Consider the following 7,551-nt stretch of genomic DNA (forward strand, 5'->3'; position numbering starts at 1 on the left):
TCAAGGTTCCTTCCCCACTCTGAACTCTAGGGTACAGACGTGGGGACCTCCATGAAAGACCCCCTAAGCTTATTCTTACCAGTTTAGGTTAAAAACTTCCCCACGGTACAAACTTTGCCTTGATCTTGAACAGTATGCTGCCACCACCAAGCGTTTTAAACAAAGAACAGGGAAAGAGACCACTTGGAGACGGCTTGATAATAATTCTCACCAATTGGTACAGGTGAACACAGACCCAAACCCTTGGATCTTAAGAACAATGAAAAATCAATCAGGTTCTTAAAAGAAGAATTTTAATTAAAGAAAAGGTAAAAGAATCACCTCTGTAAAATGAGGATGGTAAATACTTTACAGGGTAATCAGATTCAAAACATAGAGAATCCCTCTAGGCAAAACCTTAAGTTACAAAAAGACACAAAAACAGGAATACACATTCCCTCCAGCACAGCTTATTTTACAAGCTATTAAACAAAAGAAAATCTCACGCATTTTCTAGCTAGATTACTTACTAACTTTACAGGAGTTGTAAGGCTTGCATTCCTGATCTGTTCCTGGCAAAATCATCGCACAGACAGCCCAAACCCTTTGTTCCCCCCCCCCCTCCAGATTTGAAAGAATCTTGTCCCCTCATTGGCCATTTTGGGTCAGGTGCCAGCAGGGTTACCGTAGTTTCTTAACCCTTTACAGGTTAAGAAAGGATTTTGGATTTTGGATTAAGGATTTTGCCTCTGGCCAGGAGGGATTTTATAGCACTGTATACAGAAAGGTGGTTACCCTTCCCTTTATATTTATGACAGGGCCGGTGTGGATTATATAAATCTTTGCTGGTCTAATTTGGGGCATGTAACAACAAAGGTGGGGTGGCTTAGGCTAGTATTAGCTTAGACATACTTGGTCATAAACCATTGTCTAGTTTCAATGGCTTTGTACTTGAATTAAACTCTTGGGGCCGATTAAGTCCTTCCAGTGGGCTTTTACCTCTCCAGCTAAACAATTGAAAGCATGCTTGATAATAAAGCATGAAAATCCACTGGTGAGCCTGCCCCTTAACAATACAAGGAGCTCTGAGACAGAGCCTTGAATTCCTGTCTACACTCAGGGTATGTCTACACGGCACTTCAAGGTGAGATTGTAGCATGGGTAGATGCACCCAGGCTAGCATTACTCAATATAACAGTGTAGACGCAGCGGCGTGGGCTTCAGCATGGGCTAGCAACACACGTGGATAGTCAGGGGCCTGGTGTGCGTGTACAACCCATACTGAAGCCTGTGCTGTCACAGCTACCCCGTTTCTTTCAGTAATGCTAGCGCAGGTAAAGCCAGCATGGGTGTGTCCACCTGAGCTGCACTAACGCCTTGAATTGCAGTGTAGACATACCCTTGGAGAGCAAACTATTGCTAACCGTGGGTTTCAGCCATGGGTTCTTCTGAATTAGTATTGAAAATGTCATATGTGGGTCCTGCACTTAGGACGGAAGAATCCAATGCACAGCTACAGACTAGGGACCGAATGGCTAGGCAGCAGTTCTGCGGAAAAGGACCTAGGGGTGACAGTGGACGAGAAGCTGGATATGAGTCAGCAGTGTGCCCTTGTTGCCAAGAAGGCCAATGGCATTTTGGGATGTATAAGTAGGGGCATAGCGAGCAGATCGAGGGACGTGATCGTTCCCCTCTATTCGACATTGGTGAGGCCTCATCTGCAGTACTGTGTCCAGTTTTGGGCCCCACACTACAAGAAGGATGTGGATAAATTGGAGAGAGTCCAGCGAAGGTCAAGAAAAATGATTAGGGGTCTGGAACACATGACTTATGAGGAGAGGCTGAGGGAGCTGGGATTGTTTAGCCTGCAGAAGAGAAGAATGAGGGGGGATTTGATAGCTGCTTTCAACTACCTGAAAGGGGGTTCCAAAGAGGATGGCTCTAGACTGTTCTCAGCGGTAGCTGATGACAGAACGAGGAGAAATGGTCTCAAGTTGCAGTGGGGGAGGTTTAGATTGGATATTAGGAAAAACTTTTTCACTAAGAGGGTGGTGAAACACTGGAATGCGTTACCTAGGGAGGTGGTGGAATCTCCTTCCTTAGAAGTTTTTAAGGTCAGGCTTGACAAAGCCCTGGCTGGGATGATTTAACTGGGAATTGGTCCTGCTTCGAGCAGGGGGTTGGACTAGATGACCTTCTGGGGTCCCTTCCAACTCTGATATTCTATGATTCTATGATATGTGCTAGCTGGGAGAATGTGTGCACTGTTTGCTTAAATCTATAGCAGGAAACTAGGCGGGTAGAGGGGAGCTGGAGTTTCTAGGCAGAAACTCTGCAGTGATGGGGGAGAGAGACAGAACCCCCTTAGGGATGGCACAGCAGACTGCTTGCTTTACTCTCATAAGGTTTCTTGTTCATTTAGAAGGTCGTGGCGCTCTGATTCATGGGCATTGTTCTATGGCACTACACAACTGCAAACACTAGCCAAAGCTGAGGACCCAGGGCTGGATCTTGGTTCCCTTTCTGGTCCCTGACTCTGTCTAGGCTCCTGAAAGCTGCTAAGAGAATAATACAACCCAAGATGCCATATTAGTTCTGAGCTGTAGTGGAACCCACACATCGGTCACTAGAGTAAACTCAGCTCAGCTGTGTCTGGGTTCACAGACAAGAACAAAGCTGCTGTAGAGATAAATTTCCAGCCATACTTGACCATAGCACCTCCTAACCCACTCCATTTCCTGGCCTCTGGTGCAGGGGGTGTGGCCACGGCGTCCTTTAGCCATCAATCAACAGCTATGACCTCCTGGTCTCCTACATAGCTGATGTTATTTACAGCAGCCCTGAGGTGGCTCTGATATATGGAGTGGACCAGCCTGGCAGACAAATAGGGTGGCTTACAGGTACATTTGCATTCCCACTCCTCAAATGTGACAAGCCCAGCTTGACTGTAGCTCAGGACCTGGGCGAGTGTAAATAAGACTAGCACCTGATATGCTAGTTAAAATAAAATCCCAAAGGCTCTCAATCTTCATGCATAAACTGACCATCATCCAGGGTCAGGAAGGAATCTCCCTCCATATTACAGTACAGAATTGTGTACAACAGACCAAGTTCACTGTGGACTGAATTCTGAGCTCATTTACACACTGTGCGACCACACAGAATTTGATTATGTCGCAACTGGGAGGAGGCAGCAGGAAGACAGTCTGTGTGCATGTGGCTTGACCACTATCTGGAAATAGTTCTCTTCAGAAGGAGCTGGTTTTATTTTTGAGCCATGGAGTCCTCTCAGGTTATTATCCAGCATGCAGTACAGAAAACAAAGGGTGGTGATTCCAGAGGAAGGAACTCAGCACTGGTATTAAGGGGCTTGTGTGAAAAACATTTGCTCTCCCAGCACAAGAGGGATCCCACTCAGGACTGCCTGTTGGGCAAAGCAGTTGTCTGTCCTCCAGGCCAATGCAAAGAGAGACCGGGGGAAGCTGACAGATTGGGGGAGAGTTCTGCGTTATGCTTTTCCTTACCATTTCACCCAGTGTCCCGGAGCATTGAGTTCTGGTTTGTTTGAAACAGGCTGTCTTGTCTCACTGCAGACGTTCACTCTGAAGAGGGGAAGTCTCCAGTGGGGGCCCAAGCTGGTAGGGACCTGCTGAAGGAGCCCCAGTGAGAAGCAGAGGCACTGAAGCCAGTGGAGTTGTGGGGCTCCCCCTTGAGCACAGTGCAGACACAGGGCGTATTGCTGAGAAGGGCACAGTCCCAGACAGACAGCTTAGCACACCCTGCACCATTGTGATGTGGAGATAAAGCCTGAAGGGATGAAATGAACAAGCTGTGATTCCAGGGTGAGGAGCCCCATTCCCTGGGAAGATATTGGAATTCAGAACCTGGAACAATGGGGCCAACCTGCCTCTGGCCTTTACGTGATGCATCAAGATGACTGTTCAATAGTAACAACAATAATGTCAGATTGAGCCCCCCCAGGACCGGGCCAGCTGGAGCAGGGAGTGGGGCTTGGACTGTGATTGTGAGGTCAGTGGACATGCAGCGATCCCATTGGTCAGCTGTTCAGAGCAGTGGGCTGATCAATGGGGTGTCACCATGCTGATGCTCTCATGTCTCCGTGGTTCTGTTGGGACCAATCCCTGCCCCTCGGGCTCAGCGTTTCAGGCTGCCCCAAGGAGAGGCTCAGACAGCAAGGACGCAGAAACAGTAACGGGGAATGGGGACCCTGGGCAAAGCACAGACCCTCCCACTGGTGAGTGCAGGCAGAGTCTCTGGACCAGACTGATAAGGGGCTATGGAGGTGACTGTCCATTCTGCGGCTCTCCTAGGTTCACTCCCTGTGTGGGGGTGTTATTGGAGATGGGGCTGAGGTGCAGAATTCAGATCTGTGTTGAGATTTCTCACACCCCAAAGGGACGGGATGGGGTTTGGCTCTCTGGTTTTGGTTCAGCTGTTTGTAGAGAGAGAAAAAGAGAGAGCTAAACCTAGACATGTTGATGAAGAAAAGCCCCAGGGGTAGAGGGGAGCTTGTTCCACTCACTCTCCCATTCAGAAGCCATTTTTCCCTTTTCAGTACCTCAGGTGTCTCATCCCAAACTTTTCCTGTGAAGAATAATAAGATGATCCAGTGGGGAGTTCCTCAATCCACCCCATGACTTTGGCAAACTCCCAGTTGTGGAAAGAGAAGACACAGAGTGGAAATGGAAAGACAAGGCCTGAATCCAGATCAAGTTTGTTGGACTGATGAGCTCAACCTTTTGGCTTGAGGAGAGAGTTCAGCAGAAGTGCAGGAGTGTCCCTGGGCAGGAGCAGTCCTAACAGGGTGTGCAGGTGGGCATGGCAGCTCTGGGATAGCCCACTGGGGATGGCACCACCTGGCCATTGCTGTCTCTCCAGTGATGAAGGGGAGACCCAGTCAATGCCTGGAGGAGCTGGACACTCTTGTTATAATTGTGTATTTTGTTTCCACAGGTGGAACAGTGCCCCAGCATCCTTAGTCCATGCAGACAGAGAGTGGGAGAAGAAAGAGAGAGAGGTTGGAGCCAAGCCCAACAGAGCCCCAGTGAACAGTGCAGTGAGCGTGGTTTTTTCTTACACAATGTGGATTCGCTCCAATGGGATTTTCCTGCACATGTCTTTTGCCTTATTCACTCTGAGCTGTTTGGGGTGGGGTCATTTTGGAGTTGTGTTGTGTCAGCACACAGCACATTCACAGCACTAACCCCATCCCTGACCTGCACCCTGATTTAGTGTCATACAGACCACAAACCGTTCCCTTCCACTTGCCACGTTCCCTCCTTTCTAGGCCACAGAGAGAACAGGAAGCTGTGTTTCCCTTCAACATACTCATCACACTTGCAGCTCTGCATTAAAACAAAGACTATAATCAATCTCATGCTTCAAGGCTTCCACCAGTCACCTGCAGGGGTCAGGAAGGAAGTTTTTGCTTCCTGATGCATAGTTGGCCAGCTGTATTATGTTTTTTTCCCCCACCTTTCTCTGAAGCAGGGGTGGGCAATAATTTTCGCAGAGGGTACACTCCTTTAATTTTGGTAAGTCGTCATGTGCCTCATATTTCTACTATATTAATGGAGGGGGTTTGGGGTCTGGGAGGGAGTTTGGGTGCAGGAGGGAGCTCTGGGCTGGTGCAGAGTGTTGGGGTTCAGGAGAGGGTGAGGAGTGTGGGCTCTCAGAGGGAGTTTGGTGCAGGAGGTGTCTCTGGACTGAGGCAGGGGATTGGGGTGCGGGAGGGGGTGTGAGGTGCAGGCTGTGGCTGGAAGGCGCTTACCACAGGCAGCTCCCGGCCAGCAGCGCAGCAGGGCTCAGGCAGGCTGCCTGCATGCCGTGGCCCCACCCTGCTCCCGGAAGCGGCTGGCAGCCTGCTGCTGCTGGCATGTTTCTGCGTGCCCCTTCGGGGCAGGGGGACAGCAGGTCTCCATGTGCTGCCTACGCCCACAAGCACTGCCCCCATTGGCCAGTTTCCGGCCAATGGGAGCTGTGAGGAAGGTGCTGGGGGTGGGGGCAGTGCGCGGAGCCACCTCCCTCTCCCCCTTCCCCCCACCAGGGCTGCGCAGAGACATGCCAGCAGCGGCCAGCCCCTTCCGGGAGCAACTGGGGCTATGGCAGGCAGGCAGCCTGCCTGAGCTCCCCCCTGCACTGCGGGACTTTTAGCAGCCCGGAGATCACGAGGGGGCAGCCAAAGAACCTAGCAGGCCAGACAGGAATGTTAGATGGGCCGGATCAGGCCCACTGGCCGTATTTTGCCCACCCCTGCTCTGAAGCATCAGGCATTGGCCACAGCTGAAGGCAGGACACTGTAGAAGATGACCCAAAGCTCTGAGGTGGTACAATGAATCCTCTCTTCCCAGATGTTTAGCTGGTGAGTCTTGCTCACATATTCAGGGCCAAACTGATCACCAGATTTGGGGTTGGAAAGGAATTTCCCTCCAGGTCAGATTGGCAGAGATCTTGGGTTTTTTCTCCTTTCTCTGCATCATGGAGCAGGGATCACCATTCTGGGACCATCTGTAGATCCCATCTAATCAGCCACCTGTCAGTGCAGGGTCTCAGGGTCAGAGACCACTGTCTCTCCTGTTCTCTGCCTGCTGCACACGACAGCTTATCTCCTGAGGTCTGAAACGTGGACAAGATATTTGGCTGTGGTTTGGTCAGATAAAATCTGAGGTATCTTTTGTCTTTAGTTATTTGTAACCAGGGCACGGGGAGGGAGAGTGACCCAGTGAGTCAGTGACAGAGTTGGGCATACAGCGGAGGAGCCCTGACTCTGAGAGGCCCCAGACCTTAGGGTTAGAGCATTGTCACCAGCAGGTGCCAGTCTTTGGGATCAAGAGAGGAGAAGGCCCGTGGTGCTGGGAGCAGGCGAGAGAGAGCAGGAGGAGTCAGTGCTGTTCCAGCAGCAGAGAGAGGAGGGGGAGCGAGAGCAGCACCTTGAAAAAGAACAGGCACAAAATTCAAAGGGGGAGTTCATGAGGGGGTGATCACAGCTGCAGCCCTGCTGTGAAATGGCCCCCTTGGTGCCCTGAGGAAGGAAGGACAGACACTGGTTACTGGAAATTTGGGCAACTCTGGGTATGTTACCAGTGCGGGAGGAAACGTTGGCCTTTCCTCCTGGCTAGCAACCCTCAGCGGGGAGCACTGGAGGCCTGAGCAAGGGGTCGGGGCAAAGTTTCTACACCGGTTAGAGAAGGGCTGTTACAAAGGTACTGGACATCCACTGAGGCCCATGGCAGATGTGGGTCGGGGCCAGGGATAGGAGGTCTGAGCTAGGGGTGCAGACAGGACTATCGGAGACTCAGTTTTAGAGCAGGAGAGTCATGGTCTCCTCCACAAGCAAAATGGAGGCCCAGGATCTCTCCCGAAGAAGGGGCCAGTCCCAGAAAGATTGCAACAAGGCAGGGTGGGATGCGGGGGGACCCGACAGCTGCCCAACCAGCCTGCTACAGCTGTATTCTTTCTCGGTTTCCTGCCCTGGCCAACTAACTCTTTCATTTTTTGATCCCTAGTGGTACAGCATGACCAGGAGAGACATGCATCGAATTATCCCGCTGC

Source organism: Caretta caretta, chromosome 13 (genome assembly GCF_965140235.1).
Source record: "Caretta caretta isolate rCarCar2 chromosome 13, rCarCar1.hap1, whole genome shotgun sequence".
Lineage (NCBI taxonomy): Eukaryota > Metazoa > Chordata > Testudines > Cheloniidae > Caretta > Caretta caretta.